Source organism: Delphinapterus leucas, chromosome 11 (assembly GCF_059928025.1).
Source record: "Delphinapterus leucas isolate spDelLeu-1000000601 "Yukka" chromosome 11, BTC_Dleu_Yukka2, whole genome shotgun sequence".
In the NCBI taxonomy this organism is placed as follows: Eukaryota; Metazoa; Chordata; class Mammalia; order Artiodactyla; family Monodontidae; genus Delphinapterus; species Delphinapterus leucas.
Genome location: NC_143139.1, coordinates 63702538 through 63722096, shown reverse-complemented (window position 1 = coordinate 63722096; position 19559 = coordinate 63702538). Strand labels below are relative to the sequence as shown.

General features: G+C 43.4%; 1 protein-coding gene across 15 annotated transcripts in view; it reads left to right on the top strand.

Annotated features, from left to right (window-relative positions):
- Positions 1-19559, top strand: part of PAWR (pro-apoptotic WT1 regulator) — a 209221-nt gene that overhangs the window by 116599 nt on the left and 73063 nt on the right. For 8 of the 15 annotated variants that reach the window (XR_016394997.1, XR_016394993.1, XR_016394986.1 and 5 more), the window contains one exon: positions 1-19559. This exon is cut by the window's left edge. The exons of 2 other annotated variants lie outside the window; for them this stretch is intronic. The gene's annotated coding sequence lies outside the window, so the exon portion shown is untranslated. 5 more of the 15 variants (XR_016394992.1, XR_016394985.1, XR_016394991.1 and 2 more) reach the window with 5 other exon arrangements.

The window sequence follows — 19559 nt, the reverse complement described above, 5'->3', positions numbered from 1 at the left end:
ACCTACTAAGTGACTTTGGATGTCTCATTTCCCCTACTTTAGCCTCCACTTCTTAATCTACAAAATACACTATTACATAGTAATACCTCTCCTATTACATGAGAGTGATTTTGAGGGTCAAAAATATGGTGGAAGTTTGTAACATGAGCTATGACAATATTAGTGATTTATCACTAGTATAAAGCCATATGTAGCTGCTATACTATTAGCTCTTATATTGTTAGCAAATGAAATTGACTTTATCTTTTAGAGGTAAAACTTGACTTCAAAAGGAGGTTTAAAAAAAAGGTCTAAAATCCTTGAGATTAAAAGAATCCAAAAGTCATTTGTTGCCAGAATCAAAAGGGAGGTTTTTAATTCAGCTTCTAAATGATCAAAAGATAGAAGCAGGTAAAATATGAAGCTTCTGTTCACAGATTTCACAATACACGGAAGGAATACTGAAGACAGAGGGGAGACAGGCTTTAGTGCAGACCTGGACACCTGGAAAAGCAAATAGTCTCCTGAAGTCTCTTCTCCTATTGTAAGGTCCATGAGTATACAAGGTCTGATTGTATAATAGATGCTCAATAAATATTTGTCGAATAAGTGGATGAACGAATGAAAAGTAAATACAAATGCATCTACTTCTCCCTTGGCTGCTTCTCCTGTTGGAAGGCTTAATCTTTTAACATTGGAATTCCACAAGAAACATCTTAACCAAGTCATGTGTTTGGGCCAATCTGTTTCCAGGCTTGTTTGTGTTTTTCACATTCTTTTTTTGGCCTGCAATATTATTCTGTGACCTCTTTCCAGTAGGTCATTCAGTTGGGCCCCAAGGAAGTTAGTAAATTAAACTTGATTTGGAATGGAATACTTATAGGGTGTGTGGCTTGGATTGGAATCAAATTAGGTCTGGCTAATCTTATTTTGGTTTAATCTATGTGGGAAAGAATAGAAATAGAGGAAAAACAAACAGAAAATAGTGGAAACTATTCTGTATAATGATAAGCAGTTTTCATAAGGAATAGTTCCGAGGGCCAAAACCTAAATTATTTTTATGAAAAGTTTGGGGACGAGATTCAGCAACGGAAAGATTAAGTTCGCCAGTCGTCATAGTTGGTGTTTACTTTTCTAGCTTTCCCAAGCCAGAGAATCTCTAGGCTTTTAAAATGTGGATACTCCATACACAAGGCATGTTACTTAATATAGTGCATGCTTTTTAATCTTCTCCAGGGCTCTGGAAATGGAAAAGCCCAATCTTTGGGAAACCTCAGCTACTAGGGAGGCAAAAAAAAGTTTCTAGTCAAATCATCCAGACTCAATCTTGAGTCTCTTATGCAGTTCTATGGTGAAGAAATGTTGAGAAAGTGCTCTCAATTCCTGCACTAGTAATTTCTTTAAAGCTGACTTTTCCCCCTTCAGTCACTTCCAACTTGCAATATATTGGACCACAGAAGACTTAACCTTGGCGCTCAGAGTTCAGGAAATCCCCTTTCCGAACTGGCTGAGAGCATTTGAATAAAATGGGAAACTTCTTCAAAGCTACCTGGGAAGGGGGAAAGCAGCAAGGAGCAAGTGAAACCTTCAGAGTGAGAACCCTTTTGTTTGGAGTTCTGACTGGGGCCTGGGGAGTCTGAATGGGATCGTTTCTTGAAGAGAATTTCATGTGATTGCCTCATAGGTTCTTACAAAGGAGAGAATCAAGATTTACCATTTGGAGTTTCTGGACTGTAATAATATTTGTTCCTGACAATTGAATTTCCCCTCCCATGGAAGTCAGTATTTTGTTCATTTAATAAAGCAAATTAAGTTTTCACTTTAAAAAGGGGGGAGAGTGACTACATTATTTCTAACTTTTCATATTTGACCTGCAGATTAAAGGGGTGACTTAAGGTACTGAAACATGGGGGAGATGATATGGAATTTTTTCAGTGCTTGCTACAGGGTTTTAAGTACCCTGTCTCCCCACTTAGTTGCCTGATGTTGTTGAAGGTTTCACTTGCCTGAGTAGAGGGTAATAATAATGGTTTTTTTCTGTCTAAAGGAGACGACCAGACCAAATGATTTTATACAGTTCTTTTAAGAACTCATAAATGATTCCAAAGCAGCAAATGAATTTTGGTTTTGGTTAATTTTCCAGGAGCAAATCTAGTTAGTGGCAATCTTCTAAAAGTATAAAGGACTTTTGGCTGCTTCAGAAATACTTAAGTATTTTAAAAATTATTTTGTTATGTGATATTTTCTGCATGTAAAATTATGCATATATGTACAATTATTCCCACACCTGTAAAATACATATTATACACTGTTGATATAGGTTTGAAGATAAGAAAATGAAGATCCCAGTACATACAGACCAGCTAAAGCAATAATATATTCTGTACTTTTTTTCTGGAGTTACAAAGGTTTTAGAGTAAATGCTGTTCCCCCAGAAAGGACACCATGATTTCATTTTTTGTTTTAGGGAAAAAGAGAGGGTTACCATTTCATTTGTTCAGTTCTGATTCTCCCTAATAACTAGCTTTTTTGTTTTTGCTTTTAGATGTTGCGTCTTAGAAATGTAAACTTACTAGCTCAGGCACTGTTGACAACGTTTTGCTTAAAGTAGTTGTTGCTAATGGGAAAATGGTTAAATATGCTAATTCTAATAAATGATCTTTTTTAAAGGGTTTATAAAAATATGGACAGACATGCAAATGTCTTAAATCTTTTTTGAAACAAGGCGATGTATGAATAAATAAGATTTTAAAGTGCTCACTTAAAGTTTAAAAGGGAGAAATATACAGTTGCATATCTAGTATAATCACAACTACTTATCATGGCAGGAAGAAGAATTAAACATTTGTCCATATCTCTGGGTGGTATAATTCTCTTTCCTCTTTTCACTGTCACATTTTCCAAACTTTGAGCATATTTGTTCTTATAATGGAAAAGTCTCTTTTACTTTTATGAAAATAAATTGATTGTTGCTGCAGTTTCCATGATGCCCAAGAGCTTATTCTAGTTGCATTTCTAGTGTGCTGCTGCCACCTTGTGCTTTCTGCAACCCATTACAGTGATCAGAGAAGAAAGGAAAATCCTTAGGAAGGTGGGTATTTCCTCGGAGATGAATTTTCATAGTGTAGGAAGATGAGAGGGAAACATGTTTCAGATACATGAAAGATACATTGTGTGTGTGTGTGTGTGAGAGAGAGCGAGAGAGCTTTCTAAAGGCTTGGGGGATTGTTTACTAGATGATATCTATTAAAATTATATTTTATGACTAGGACTTGCAACCTGGCAAAGGAGAAGAGGAAGGACCTTGGTTTCAGTGCTGATAACAATAAACTCCTTAGTAAGGGTTTAAAATACATTTTGATACTTTCTATCCTCGCCTGGTTTTTAAAATGTATTCCCTTAACTTGTGCCTAGAAAGCTCTAGGTGGCTTGTTCAATGTGCTTCTTTAAATTAAATCTCCTGCTGTGTTTACATGACTATTTTTCTGTTTTCACATTATCATTCCAGACGACATTCCATTTGTTCAGTGCCTCAAACTATTTATATGGTCTGCTGCCCTGGAGTTATGCTGAGCTCCTGAAAGGGGTGTCTTACCTGGAACTTTGGCCTTCCTGTTGGAGCATAAACAAGCCCAATTCGGTAACTTGTCTGAGGAGCTCTCAGATCTTTCTTTTAAGGAATTTATTTAAATACATTTGATTTTGAAATGGTCTTTAAAGAGCCTGGATCCAGATGACTTACGTTTGTCATTTGGGCAAGCACCTATTTCTAGGATGATAGCGGAACAGTGTTTCCCAGCTCTCCTAAATACTGCCAGCACCAGGCCTAAGGCAGACTTTTTTTTTTACCCTTTGGACTCCCACTTTGCCTTGAAGAATTATGACTGTGACTGAAACCACAGTTACAATCTCAGAGGGCTTGAAAGGTACAGAAAACAAGTTTATTGAGCACCCACTACAGGGCAGGCCTGGTACAAGGCTTTTTTTTAACCTATATAGTCACATGTAGCCGTGAATAAAAACTGTGAGATATGTACTATACCCCTCACCCCACATTTGAGGGAACTGAGATCAGAGATGAAACAGATACCCAGGGTCAGGCAGCTTGGAAACGGCAGAGCAGGCACTGAACTCAGGTGTCTCTGCGTCCCAGCTCCGTAGCTGATGCAGAGCCGACTGTCTTTCCAGGGCAGGTGGTCAGGCTCTTCATGGTCGGGGTGGTCTGAAAAGCGAAGGCAAGTCTGGCCCGCAGCAGAAGTAGGGCCTCCCTGCAGGGAGGCACGCCGCCGGCAGGCTCAGCCCCGCCTCTGCAGGAGACCGCATCTCCGCTAGGGTTGGCAGGGCATTCCAGGGAGCCTGGAAGCCCTTCCCCAGTACCTTCCAATTCTCCCTACACGGTCAGTTCTGACTTGTCTCGGTGCAGTAACCTGCTGACTAATCTCCCCGCCTCCATCCTTGATCTATCTCCAACCTGCTCTGCACTCCGCATTTGGAACAGCCTTTTTGAAGAACACATCAGATCTTGGTGCCCCTGAGCTTTAACTCTTTCAAAGGTTTCCTGTTATAATTTGGACAAAGTCCAAATTCCTTAGCCTGGCTGGTTAGCCCCTTCTACCCCAAACCTCATGTCTCTCTACTGCCCACCACAAACGCTGCTTCAGCTCACGGGGCAATTCACTGTTTACCCAACTGTGCCGTGCTTTCTCCCCTCAGCACCCAGCTGTTCCGCTGGTCCTTGAGCGTTGCTCACTCTTCCTCCTCTGTCCCTCTTCCTACTTATCCTTTTTTTTTTTTTTTTGCGGTACGCGGACCTCTCACTGTTGTGGCCTCTCCCGTTGCGGAGCACAGGCTCCGGACGTGCAGGCTCAGCGGCCATGGCTCACGGGCCCAGCCGCTCCGCGGCATGTGGGATCTTCCCGGACTGGGGCACGAACCCATGTCCCCTGCATCAGCAGGCAGACTCTCAACCACTGCGCCACCAGGGAAGCCCCTTATTTATCTTTTATGGTCTCTGCTTAAAAGTTACTTCTTTCAGAAAGCGTTCGTCAGACTGCCTTATAATTACTTCATTTTATTGAGATATAATTCACACACCATAAAATTCACCCTTTTAAAGTGTATACAGTTCAGATGCAATCATCACCACTACCTAATTTCAGAACATTTTCATCACCCCAGAAAACAACCCCACACCCTCTGAGCCCCTCACTCCCCTCCTCCCCCATCCACTGGCAACTACTAGTCTAAATTCTATCTCTGGGGATTTGTCTCTTCTAGGCTTTTCATGTAAATGAAATCATACAATATTTGTCCTTTGGTGTCTGGCTTCTTTCACTCAGCATAATGTGTTCAAGCTTCATACACGTTGTAGCATGTATCAGCACTTCATTCCTTTTTATGGCCGAACATTATTCCATTGTATGGATACACTACATTTGTTTATTCATTCATCAGTTAATGAACATTTGCGTTGTTTTCTCTTTTTGGTCGTTATGAATAATGCTTCTATGAACATTTCTGTACAAGTTTTTGCCTGATCATGTTTTCAGTTTTCTTGGATATGTACCTAGGAGGGGAATTGCTGGGTCATATGGTAACTCTGTTTTCCACAGTAGCTATACCGTTTTACATTCCCACCAACAGTGTATGAGCATTCTAAATTCTCCAAAGCTTTGCTAGCACTTGTTATTTTCTGGTTTTGTTTTGTTTTGTTTTGTTTTAAATGGTGACAGCCACGCTTGTGGGTGTGAAGTTATAATTGACTTTTAACTGGCTTGTTTCCCTCATGACTAAACTCTGTGAAGGCAGTCTAGGCTAGATCTTGTTTATTTATTTATTTAAAAAAATTATTAATTTATTTCATTTTATTTTTTGGCTGCATCGGGTCTTAGTTGCACGAGATCTTCGTTGTGGTGCGCAGGCTTCTCTCTAATTGTGGCCCGCGGGCTCCCGAGCGGGTGGGCTCAGTAGTTGCAGCACGCAGGCTCTCCAGTTGCTCTCGCATGCTCGTTTGCAGCGCGCGGGCTTAGTTGACCCGTGGCACGTGGGATCTTAGTTCCCCGACCAGGGATTGAACCCCCATCTCCTGCATTGGAAGGTGGATTCTTAACCACTGGACCGCCAGGGAACTCCCTAGATCTTGTACTCCAGTGCCTAACACATTGAACAGTTGCTCAATTAATATCTGCAAAGCGGGTGAGAGGACCTAAATCTTACCTACTTTCTTTGCTTCTATAAATTCAGGAAAGATAGGGGCTGGAATGGGAAAAGATGTTCTGGCTGCCAGTCCACACACTCTTCACAAGGGTGCTGTGGGATTTTAATAACCACACTAAGTAGATGACTCCATGGCTTTAATAGTCTTACCTGAGAAGCTCCCCACATGGAGAACGGCATGAGTGCTCATTTCACCAGCTCAGAATGGGGAAGAACATACTCAACTCTGCTGGCATTTTAATCTGTGATTCAGGGGAGTCCTTCTACTCCAAACACATTTTCTGAGGGCATGTGAACGTTGCCTAATGAGAAAGCCATCCTTTCCAAGTGAAAGTGGAGAAGAAAAAAGCAGAACACAAGTTACTTTCCTGGAAACAGACAGGACACATCGATTATACATTCAGAATAATACGGATTGAAGCCCAGTTGTCATGTTCTGAAACAACTCTATTTAGCCAAGTTACAGCTGGGATCTCACCTACCGTTTATCCTTTCCTAGCTATCTGTTGTTTTTTTTTTTTTTTTTGTCCCCAAATCTTGGACTTGTAAAGGTGAGCTGAAAGCAAAGAAGTGCTTGTTCCCTGATTTCCTGGGGTGGGCAACATCTTGTAAAGAAGGTACCTGTAAGAGAAAAGGCCATGATGCCTCCTTGGTGATGTTCATGGGGTGTGTGGGTGATGAGGGCCACAGGTGCCACCTGTAAAACTCTTGAATCCATCTCCACCCTTTGTCAACATTCTACCTAGTTAGGTTTTGCTCCATTTTCTTCTATCTTTGTTTTTATGTGCTTTTTTTCTCTATTTGCCTGCTGTGAAACACAATGTGGGCCCAACCCTGGGAGCTTCCTGTTGAAATGTCATCTTTAAATTTTGGAACTAGTTTTCAGCTCCCATCTTCCCTTCAGTGCACGTGGATTTGCGGAGTTACAATCCCCACCTGACTCATTTCAATAAACTTCTCTATTTTATTTTTCCCCTCAAAAGCATAATATGGACTCATGATCCTTTGAGGGAAAAGAATAGGAAAAGAGAAGGGAGACCTTTGAGAAAGTCTTAGGTAAATAGTACTGACCTTGTGTAAAGAGTGTTAATGTTATTATATAGCAGTGAAAACACAAAAGATAGGGAAAAAAACAGCAATCTTTGTCCAAATATGGCCCACTTGAACTCTGGATGGTATTTCAGCATGGTAGGAAAATTCCAGATATCCCTCTGGCTGCAAATGTTTCACCTTATCTGCCTTTGCTGATAAACTGAAGATGAGTTTGATATCAGGAGGTACTGGTTGTCTAAGGAAGTACAGCACCAATGTTGGGGCAGTGATATCCATGCCCATGTTCTAGCCCTTACCTGATTCCTTTAATACTCCCTGATTTATCATTTCACCCAGACCTTCAGTCAGTGGGTTAGTTTGCATGGCTTCTTCAAATACTAATCTCGGAGAAGTCAGATACGAGCCTGTCCCCTGGGCCTGGGAGCACTAGTGGAACTCACAGGAAGGGGAATTCTGCCAAAAACGCCCAAAGCTTCTAGCAACTTTATGTTTTTGGCACATTAACTAGGACCAGATCTACTGGGCCCCAGTTCATACTCCCAGTGCCTCCAGCAGAGAGTAATGTGTGGCTCCTGGTCCCCATGTTTGCACACACGACTAAGCTACTAATCACTTCTGACCAGTTGGGCAACCTTGCTTTCTGAGCAAACCAAACACTTGGAACTTGAACATGGAAACAAAACAGAGTTTTGTAAAAAAAAAGGCTGTGCAGGATCCTTCAACTGTTCATTCCTTTGAAAAGTTCCTTTTGCTCCTGAGGGCAGCATATGAGAGAAATTCCAGAATTCAGGCAGAAATTCAGAAGGACGAAAATGCAAGTTTAAGCTCCGGCTTTTGACCTGTGCTACAGTTGAGCAAGACTGTTACAGATAGACCGGAAGCTTTGGCCCAGGCAGCTCATGCTGTGCTGTGATGTGCATCTGGATGGATCCATCCCGAGGTTGTTTATTTACAATGATAGTGGAAGGAAAAGTTCTGAAACATCCTGTCACAGGATGTGTGCCTGGGCCTGCCTGAACACTGCAGCCAGAGGAAACCGGGAGCCGTTTTTAGGGGATCAGTGACGACACTGCCCTCTAGTGGTGTGTCTGAGGCATAGCTGAATAAACTGCAGGTGTACCCAGTTCTCCGGAAGATTTACCCCAATAAACTCTCAGGTGGTGTGTGGGAAAGAGAAAGGAGGCGGAGGGAGATGGAGGGAAAGAAAGAGACCAGAAAGGGAGAGGATTTTTGCCGACGGAGCTCATCTCTGAGGCTCTAGTGACTGGGCTACTGAGGTACACTTAGGGCCTCAGTGAAAACTTTTTCCCCCAGGGGTTCCAGCAAGTGATATTAGCGAAAAATCTTGATTAAAAATTTATATTAGGGCCCTGGGTTCCTTTCCAGCCTCCAAAGCTTTGCACCAGTTTCTGCTGGCCCACGTTCCTTTCCAAGGTAAGTCCCTAACCAGGCTGAGCCGGGAACCAGGGTGCTGCAAATTCTCCTCTAGACCAAGCTCCCTCTCTGGCACCCTCCACCCTCTCGTGTGTGTGTGTGTGTGTGTGTGTGTGTGTGTGTCTGTCTCTCCCTCTCTCTGTGTGTCTGTCTGTCTAAGGCCTCCCTGTCGTCCTCCCAAATACTTTGGCTGCCCTGTGCACTTAGCTTCCTTCTGCCTTGCCACAGAACTGCGGCCCCATTCCTCAGGTGCCTTTGGGCGGGAATGTTTAGAGAGCTGTCGCAGCCCTTGGGGAATGCCAGGAATGCTGAGAATTTCAGGCATTTCACTTTTCAGACCCACGGGAAAGAAAGTTTAGCCTCAGAGGGAGGGGGAGGGGCTTTCTCGAAAACACCTCGGATCACAATGACCTCAGGCTAGGGAACTGGTTCTGAAGTCAGTCTCCTCTTGGAGTCTTTTCATGGACCTGGGAACTGATACCTCGGGGCAAGGTGGTGACCTAAGCGCAGCAAAGGGCGCTGGGATGTGAGAGAACAAAGATCCCCATCCCACCCTCCAGCATTTAAGATTACTGGGTTTTCTAGGGGTGTGGGCAATAGAAGGAAGAAGACCTTTGAATAGAAAATGATTGTAAACTAAAATGAGCACTGCTGAGTCTTAAGATTTCAATGACACTTTTAATAAATTGGGAGCGACACAAGGTATGGAATTGGGCTGAGACGCCATTAAGAGCGCTTACAGGGACTTCCCTGGCCGTCCAGTGGTTAAGACTCTGCGCTTCCACTGTGCGGGGAGCAGGTTCCATCCTTGGTCGGGGAACTAAGACACCGCATGGCACGCGGTGCGACCACAAAAAAAAAAAAGAGCGAGCGTTTACAATTCCGATGTAGGAATGGAAGCTGGCAATGCCTCCTCTTACCTGCCTGCTTCTGGTGAGGAGGTCCGTACTCACCTCTCCTTTCTGTAGGCTGTGGCAGCTTATCTGGCCAACACTGATTGCCCTTTGCTGTCTGAATGCAGTTTCTCTCTTGGGGCACATGTGCTGGTTCCTCAGTGGGCTCTCCAGGCTACCCCTGGCCATGCTCCAAGTGGAGATCTCTCTCAGGTGCAATGTTCTCGTTTAGACCATGGTACGCTTAGCTGCCTGGGAAAGCGTGACAGCTAAAGCCCAGTCACCTTCCTTGGATTCTGTCAGAGCCAAGTGGAGCCCTTGTCTTCTTGCTGCTCCAAAGAGGGCAACACAGCCCGCCTTCTAGTGCTTCCCATCAGCTTCAGCATCTCTCTTCTGCTCCCCCTTCCACTCTTGCAAGGATCAGGTGCTGTGCCAGACCAGTGACTTGCCAACTGTCAGTCCAGAGCCCATCCCCAGTCCTCAACTTAGCGGTAGTGGTAGGAAGCGACATTTCGGCCTCAGTTTTATCGTGCGGGGATCCCAGCTTGAAAACTAACCTTCTAAACAGTGAGGGGCGGTGGAAGGGATGGTTGCCACTCTGCAGAATGCGTTCCTCTCAGAGGTACCCCCTGTCTCTCTCCCCTTCTCTCTCTTGCGTCAAAGAAGTGGGTCTGCTGGCAGGTTGAGTGTCTCCAGTTCCTGCATGAAGGCATCTGTCCCCTACACCCGTGAGCTCTTCAGATATGGAATATGGGTGGGATTTTGTTCATAGCTATAGAACTTCCTCAACAATTCTTGAGATCTAGCGGTGACAGCCGTCTATTATACAGTCATATCCTGGTTCTCAGCTCTGGCTTCATACTAGATTCAATCAGTCTGGAAGTGGGACCTGGGTCTTGATAGTTAAAAAAAAAAAAGTCAAAAAATCTAGTTCACAGTGAGGGATAGGAACTTGACATGACCAGTGGAGGGCAGAACAGGATCCTGAAGGGACAGCATGTAGAATTAATTCTCAATTGAGAGAGGGTAGTATAGGAAAAATATAGTTCTTGAGCTGCAGCTAAAGAAAGCAGACTTTTGTAGAAGAAAGCAGGCTTGGGCTTCCCTGGTGGCGCAGTGGTTAAGAATCCGCCTGCCAATGCAGGGAACACGGGTTCGAACCCTGGTCCGGGAAGATCCCACATGCCGCAGAGCAACTAAGCCCAGGAGCCACAACTACCGAGGCTGCGCTCTAGAGCCTGTGTGCCACAACTGCTGAGTCCGTGTGCCACGACTACTGAAGCCCGTGCGCCGCAACAAGAGAAGCCACCGCAATGAGAAGCCCTCGCACCACAACGAAGAGTAGCCCCCGCTCACCGCAACTAGAGAAAGCCCACGCGCAGCAACGAAGACCCAATGCAGCCAAAAATAAATAAATACAATAAATAACTAAAAAAAAAAAGAAGAAAGCAGGCTTGAGGAATGAAGAATTTGGGGGAGGGGATCCTAGAATAGCACTAGTTCCCCCCAAATCTTCCTTTCTAATCATTTTGTTTTTCTCACCATCAAATACCCAATCTCATTCCTTGAAAAAGATTTATTTTTTTAAATAAATTTATTTATTTGTTTTTATTTTTGGCTGTGTTGGGTCTTTGTTGCTGTGCGCGGGCTTTCTCTAGTTGCGGCGAGCGGGGGCTACTCTTCATTGCGGTGCACAGGCTTCTCATTGTCGTAGCTTCTCTTGTTGCGGAGCACAGGCTCTAGGTAGGCACGCGGGCTCAGTAGTTGTGGCGCACGGGCTTAGTTGTTCCACGGCATGTGGGATCTTCCCAGACCAGAGATCGAACCCGTGTCCCCTGCATTGGCAGGCGGATTCTTAACCACTGCGTCACCAGGGAAGCCCGATTTATTGGGTTTTTGCTCTTGAACTTTTTCTGAGCACTGTTGATTGGGCTATACGAGGCACTGTGCCTGAGGCCTTGTCCTAGACATGGTCCTTGCCCTATAATACAGCAGAGAGTAGGGATAGGAAGAGATTTCTGCAAATAGTTATCAGACAAAGCAGCCAGCCTCTTAGAAGTGGCTTAGCTCCTGCCTGTAGGAAGAACGATTGCTATTTTCTACTATGGTATTTCAAGTCCCTCTACTCAGATATCTAGCTTTTTCTTTTTTCTGGGCCTTCTTTTTCATCTGCTAAAATAGGGCCTAGTGCTTTATAGTAAGCCCACTGGGTAGGTGTTTGACCCCAATGTCCAGAGGAAGAGTGGGAATACCTCTTTTTTGTGTCTCCTTTTTAGGAGTGAGAAAACTTTCTGCTTCTTTCCATGTCTCGGAGACCAAGATTGGCTCCTGTGTCCATTTTAAACCAATGACAGGCATGGGATTCTCGTGGGTGGATAGACTATTCATGTGGAGTAGAGACGATATTGGAGAGTCCGCCACCAAGAGCACTTCACTCTGCTTATCTCTCTTACAGTACTTTTCACACCATTTTTGTAGTATTCTCTTCACTTGTCTGTTTTCTCTAATAGGTCAAGGACCTTGTCTTGTTGATCTTTTTCTCTCCATATTCTCCTGGAGTTTATAATCTGGTTAGAAATATAATATCCACCCACACATGAAGCATACACACACATAGACATTTTGAGTACATTCATACCACACGTAGTGGCACAGTTTTTTCCCCTGAACTTGGGCACCCTAAAGGAATCAGCATTATAAACGGCTGTTATAGCAAAGTCCACTGGAAATGCATTTCCACTTGGTAGATTGGCAGTCGATTTTCCAGTCTCTTCAGATCCCCTGAAGTTCTGTTGGGTCTCCAGCTGTATCTTCCTTTAGCTGCATAGTCGTGCGATGGTTGGTCAATCCGCCATAGACGCAGTAATGTTGATGAGGATGTTCGTAAAGTCAGAGGGCTTCTGAGTCTCTTACTGACTAAGGAACTTCATTGTCTGTTTCCTTGGAGGTGCCTGGAGCTGCAATAAAGCAGGCATTTGAGGGTCTCCTGTGCTGCTCTTTCTTGCTCCATTTGGCAGGTACAGCACCGTCATCTGAACAGCTTTTCTCTGGTGTTATTGATCAGATCTGTTTGCCAGAGCACAGAATCAACAGAGAGAGACCACACTGGAATAAACAAGACACTGAACTCAGGGCAGCATGGTGGAGCTCTCAGTGGCTGAGCGAGTGTAGTGTACCTACAGCATTCAGGGCAGAGGGGAAAATGTGCAGCTATAAATTATGTGGAAGACATAGAAACATTTATAAAATGCTTTTGGAAAGTAATGCAGACAAGTGAGCTTAAAAGGAGTAGATGTAGATGCTACATGGAATGACATTAAATAAGTTAACTGTGTCCTAATATACCAAATGGTAGCATAATTAACTAGTTTGGGGTGCCTGCTCCATTCATATCCCCTTTTTTTCAGATGTAAACCTATAGCCCTGCTGAAAGGATGGTTTAGGTGGCCAGGTTTGTACCATGGAACCCACACACCTGTCCCCCAAAGGTTGTTCCAGGGATGTGGAAACCTGATCTAAGCTGAAGTAATTAGATTTTCTTAGTTTCCTAATGACCCCAAAACAATGGTCAGGTGATGTTGAGTTAGGTCCAGTGTCCCAACTGGGTTTGGCTTTGAGGAGTAGAAAGCAAACATTATAATTCCTTAACAAGATAGAAATTCACTTTGTCCTCACATAAATGTAGGCAGTCCAGGGCTCCCATGGCAAGGTATTTCATTACCATCAGGGACTCAGGCTTCTTTTGTCCTATTGCTCTGACATCTTCAACATACACTTCTTTCTATCCAATGGTGTGCTGGTAAACTGATCCTCAGGGCTGGGGGTGACGAGTGGGAGTGGAAAGGCTTGATTTGTAACATTTGCCTGATTCCTATGTTGGGAACCTTCCCAGCATGGCCAGTTTCAAGCTACCAGTGGTTTAATCACTAGTTTGCAAAGTTCCTGAAGGTTCAGCAATCTGCTCCCCTGAGCCTGTGAGCCAGCTCTAGCATACCTCTGCTTCTTCCTCATGGTCCAAAATGGCTGCCTCATTTCCAGCCATTAGTACTGCATTTCAACCAGTAGGAAAGAAGAAATCAAAAGGGAAGAGCAAACTCCCTCACTCTTAAGATATCTTCCAGAAGTTGTGCATAGTCCTTCCTCTTAAATCCCCTTGGACAGAACTTAATCACATGACCACATCTACTTGGGAAATATATCCTTTATTCTGGGTTTCCATGTACTCAGCTGAAATTTGGGTGTTCTGTTACTAAGGATGAAGAGGGGAATAAATCTGGGGGGAAATTAGCAGTCTCTGTCACTAATGGCAACACCCAGTTCCACGTAAATTTCTAAGTTAATGAGGAGCCAGAAGCTCAAATAAAAAAGAAGTTCATTTTCAGAGGGAGAAGAATTGGAGTGGATTTACAGCAAGGATGATAAATACGTAGCTCCAGTTAGAGAATTGCTTCTCCTTATTCAGATTGTTATAGGGTGACCAGTGATAATACCCTTTTCTTTCTCGCCTGAGTTGGAACCAGCTGAGGGTCAGATAAATAAGGCAGCTGGAAATAAAAGTGTCACCTTAATCTGTTTGGGTTGATTTCCAACTTCAACCCTGCAGTAACAAGGGGCTCACTAACTTCACCCCAAAGTAAACTTACCCACCTAGTCCAAGCAGAGTTGGAAAACTGCAGTGCTGCCCACCTCCCTGCCCTGGGCACCTGCCCTTGAACGCTCCCTACATAAGCCTGCCTCCCCCCACAAAAAAGGAGAATAAGGGGCTACACTGAGCGTGTACTTCCTTCTCCCAAAGTCACCAGTCAGACAGTTAATTGAGATTGATTGAGGGGTAGGGAGAGAGGACAGGATATGTCCATCCATATTAAAACGTGAGGAATAAGTGTCCCTGTCTACTACTTGTGACCTTTCACACCTGTTGAGTCCTGCAGTTGGGTTACATGAAATCTCTCTAAATCCTTACAGCTATCTCCGTTTATTGAAACAAGCACAGATGGTTTCTCTTACAACAAAACAGTCCCTAACTAAGAAGTGTAATTAAAGGCTATCTTGTATGAGTCAGGCACTGAATGCTATAGGAGTTCACAAGAAAGTTTATAAGAGATGGTTGGAGTGGACAAGGGATTTTTCATGGAAGTGGTAAAACTTGAACTTGTTCTTAAAGTCTGGGAAGGATTTTAATAGGCTGAGGGAATGGAAGTGTTTCAGTTAAGGGGAATTTATTGGAAGAAATGAACATAGGGGAAGAGGCATAGTATGGTCAAGACACGGGGGTGAGGGGATGGAATATTACTCAGCCATAAAAAAGAATGAAATGATGCCATTTGCAGCAATGTGGGTGGACATAGAGATGATCATACTAAGTGAAGTAAGTCAGAGAAAGACAAATATCATATGATATCACTTATATGTGGAATCTAAAATATGATACAAATGAACTTATTTACAAAACAGAAATAGACTCACAGACATAGAAAACAAACTTATGGTTACCAAAGGTGATAGTGGTGGGGGGAAGGGGAGATAAATTAGGAGTTTGGGATTAACATATACACACTACTATATATAAAATAGGTAATCAACAAGGATCTACTATATAGCACAGGGAACTATACTCTTGTATACTCTTGTATATATCTTGTAATAGCCTATAATGGAAAAGAATCTGAAATAGAATGTGTATATATATGTATATATAAACTGAATCACTTTGATGTACACTTGAAACTAACCCAACATTGTAAATTAACTCTCCTTCAATTAAAAAAAAGACACGGGGAAAACCATAAAGTTTCTAGCAGCGGTACCTGTTGGAGAGCAGTGGGAAATCAAGTTAGAGAGAGAGCTTGGGACCATGGTATGGACAACCCTAACAGAGGAGTAGCTGATGGAGATGGAAATTTGCAGCCGTTGAAGAAAAGCAAAACATGGTGTTTTCCCCAGATTATTCTAGAGGAGGAATTACTCCTTGAACTTTCAAAATTATTTATTTATTAATTATTTTTTTAAATTCTAGTTTTGGCTGCGTTGGGTCTTCGTTGCTGCCCGTGGGCTTTCTCTAGTTGTGGTGAGCGGGGGGCTTCTCTCGTTGTGGAGCATGGGCTCTAGGCGCACGGGCTTAGTTGCTCCGTGGCATGTGGGATCTTCCTGGACCAGGGCTCAAACCCATGTCCTCTGCATTGGCAGGTGGATTCTTAACCACTGCACCACCAGGGAAGTCCCCTACTTGAACTTTTTAGTTGCATAGATGAACAGATTTCCTTTTTTGTTTAATCCAGTTAAAATAAATAGCCCTAATACATTCCACTTACAGGATATAGGGAAGTGACTCTCAAACTTTTGTGTGCCTGGAAGACTTGGTAACATACAGGTTGCTGGATCCTACCCCCCACAGTTTCTGACGCAGTAGATTTGTGGTGGGGCTCAAGAGTTTTCATTTTTAGAGGGTCCCAGGTAATGTTGCTGCTGCTGGTCCTGGGGTTACACTTTGAGAATCACTGGGATGAATGCTGGGCTGGGATGAACCCTGTCTGGTTTTGAATGAGTGAATGAATGAATGGGAATGAATTCCCTAAATCATAAAATGAGAGCTTAGATGACAGGATCTCTGAGGTTTTTTGAGTCTATGCTTCTTCTAAACTACAGGATACCCCATTCATATTTTTTTCCCATATAGTAAAAATTTCAGTGTTTATCGAGATTACTTTTATCCTGTGTGTGAATTCATTTTACATTCTACATGAAGGCTCATATCATTATATAGGTGGGAATCTGAAGGCATGTGACTGGACCTGAGATGCCTTCTCCAGAGAGAATACCTGCTTAACATGGGCTTCCCACACTTTCACACTCAAGAAAAGATAAAAGGAAAAATAAAGTAGCAGCTATCTCAAATAGTGTCCATACAACTTTAACAGGTAAAAAGGGAAGGGATGAGACTTTTTCTCTAAATGAAAATTGCCTTTGACCCAGAACCTGAAGCTTTGAAGAGCATTCACTCAAACTGCTAAAAATGTTCAGCCTTATGAAAATATTTACCTGATTCATAATTGTCCAAAACAACCAGCTGGATGTCTGGCCCAAGGGATCAGAGGCTTCCTAGCTCAAACTCAACACAGAAGACCATGGCAGGCTGATCCAGCCACAGGTGGAGGGACATTTGTCAACATCTGCAGCAGCAGCAAAGCTCTCCCTGCTCTAAGTGGCGTTGGCTGAGTGAAGGTGGCCTGAGCAGTGACAGCTGTGGGCAGCCATAGGGCGGACACTACCCAGACTGGGGGATTTCCAGAGTTGCACTGTGAGTGATCTTTACATGCAGCCCCACATCAGGGAGATGAGGGAGGTGATGTGTCCAAGGCAACCAGATGACGGGAGCATGCAGTCCTTGGCAGAAGAGGCAAGATTCTGAGGGGTCAGCAGGATGTTGAAGTTTCTTCTCTTTTACAAGTAAGATGGGATTTGTGGTTCCAGCAAATGAGGAAGTGGTTACCCTCTTTGCTGAGAACTGCCCCACGTGATATTAGCTGTGGGTGAATTTTCCCGTGATCAGGAATTTTTCCATGATAAGTTAGTAAATGTAGAAAATTTAAAACCCTTGAGTCTCCTTCCTGAGCCGGGAGAACCTGACCTTTGTTGAGTGGGGTTTATCAGCAAATTGGAAACATGAAGGTGGGGCAGAAGACAGTCACGCCTACCCACTCAGTCTCCTCTCACTCAGGCAGGACTTGGCAACATTGACTTAGCCACTGGATAGTACTTTTATCTTATTTTTAAATTTTTATTTATTTATTTTGGGTAGGATTTTAAATGATCTACGCACCGTGACTTCCGTTTTGGGAGCTGGGCTAACTTTATGGCTGGCTTACTTTACAGCCAGTTCACGCTCCACTCTCTCTTCTTAGTCTTTATTCTCTTATGTTCTGTGCATCTGTTTCTATTTCCGTCCATTATATTGTGAATTGCTTTGTGGTCGGGCTGTTTCTTACTATTCATTATATTCTACACAGTGAATTGTCCATCACGAATATTCTCAGTCCATATATATATTCTAAATCTGAGCACTGGGGCTTGTCAGCAGAGTTTCTAATCCCTAAGGTCAGGGTTTTCCAAAGGGGAGAGAGAGGTAAGTTAGAAACCAAGCTGCCAATAGAATGCTTTCAATCCCCCCGCCCCCCGACCCCTTACTCATTTTGATCCATTGCTTTACAACGTCCTTTAACCTCGACTGCTGACAGATTCTTATTTATCCTTGAGAACCAAGCTCAGTCATTGCCTCCTTTGTGAAACTTTCTCTTTTTTTTGGGTATCAATCTGTCCTTTAAATAATCTTGTAATTATTTCATGAATGAAAATGAATTGTTTGCATGTTGGTGAACTATGAACTAATTGAAGGAAGGGCTTAGTTCTGAAGTTTTGAAGTGAATTTATTAATCACACAGTAGGCTAAGCTGGCAGCTGCTGTCTGTACAATTTCATGGGTTCAGGAAAAACTCCTCATCTCCCTACATGTTCTCTTGTTCTTGAAAACATAGTCTAATTCAAAGCTTTGATCCCTATTTGTAGCCCTGGAGAAAGGTCATTCTGGAAGCTTCTAGCAGAGGTTTATTTTAGTGCTAAGGAATTCAGATCTCTTCTTTAGAGGCTGTTTTGATAGGGAAAGAACTTGAGAGCAAAACAGGGACAGAAGCGTGGGGGAGTGTGGAGATGAAGTGTTTATCTTGGGTCACCAAAGATAAACTCTGCCTAGTTTCTAATTTCACTAAGGGTTGAAGCCTTCTAATGAGTTAGTCCAATGAAAAACCCAGTGTAAAGTGGAGCCCAAATTTGACTTCTTGAAGCTGGAGAAGGGGCAACTGATATTATTACCATCAATCATAGATTAAAACTCAGTCTGAAATGGCTTTAAAATCTTTAGATGGGCGGGCTTCCCTGGTGGCGCAGTGGTTGAGAGTCCGCCTGCCGATGCAGGGGACATGGGTTCGTGCCCCGGCCTGGGCCATGGAGCGGCTGGGCCCGTGAGCCGTGGCCGCTGAGCCTGCGCATCCGGAGCCTGTGCTTCGCAACGGGAGAGGCCACAACAGTGAGAGGCCCGCGTACCGCAAAAAAAAAAAAAAAAAAAAAAAAAATCTTTAGATGGCAAAGTGGTGGAAGCCTTGTAGCTGTTTGTGTTGAGTGTCGCTCTGTTACCAGAAACCATGTTAAGTTTTGATGCTTTGGAGACCGCAAGTTGCAGTGTATTAAATCCTAAGAAATGTTAAAATATTTCTAGACTTTTCTGGGAGAGATGATTAACTTCCTTTCTGCACCTGTTCTCCTGGAAGCTGGGCCAATTGGACATTGATTAGGTCTTGATTTGATGTTGCTCATAACGATTGGCAGCTTCATGAAGGATCTTTTCCCCTAGGCAAGGCTTGAGGGATACCAGTTAGTGAAAAACATTCTTTTCCTTTTAAGAAAAGTCAGTGCTGCCTCTGCTAGTTTCCATGGCTGCATTCTATGCATCTGGATATAGGAAATCATTTGCTTTTAATCATCTCATTTCGGGGTCTGACCAGAATGAACTTTGTGTTATGTATTTGTAGTTTTTATACACGTCATGGTGTCTACTGACAGAGATGCATCATTTAGAAAAGAACATTGCTGAACAGTTGCAAACCTGCGATGGAAATAAAAGAGGTGGGAAGATGGGCAAGAAAGCAAGTAAATCATCAAACATTGATAGGCCCGGGATTCATATTTAATTTTTGGAGATTACCATATCGAATCTAAATAAGAATAAAACACACTTCATTATTCTGATGTTCTGTGCATGTTCTTACAGGCTGTACTCTTGATGCCTAGTTTCCCCAGTTTTCTCAGTCGTTCACGTAGGTGACACACCTATCCTGAGTTGCCTGCCTTCCCCGTTTTTCCACGGAGTGGAGCTGTCACTGCACCGAGATGAAGCAAGCAGAATTCCAAAGATCAAAGATTGAGTGAATGATG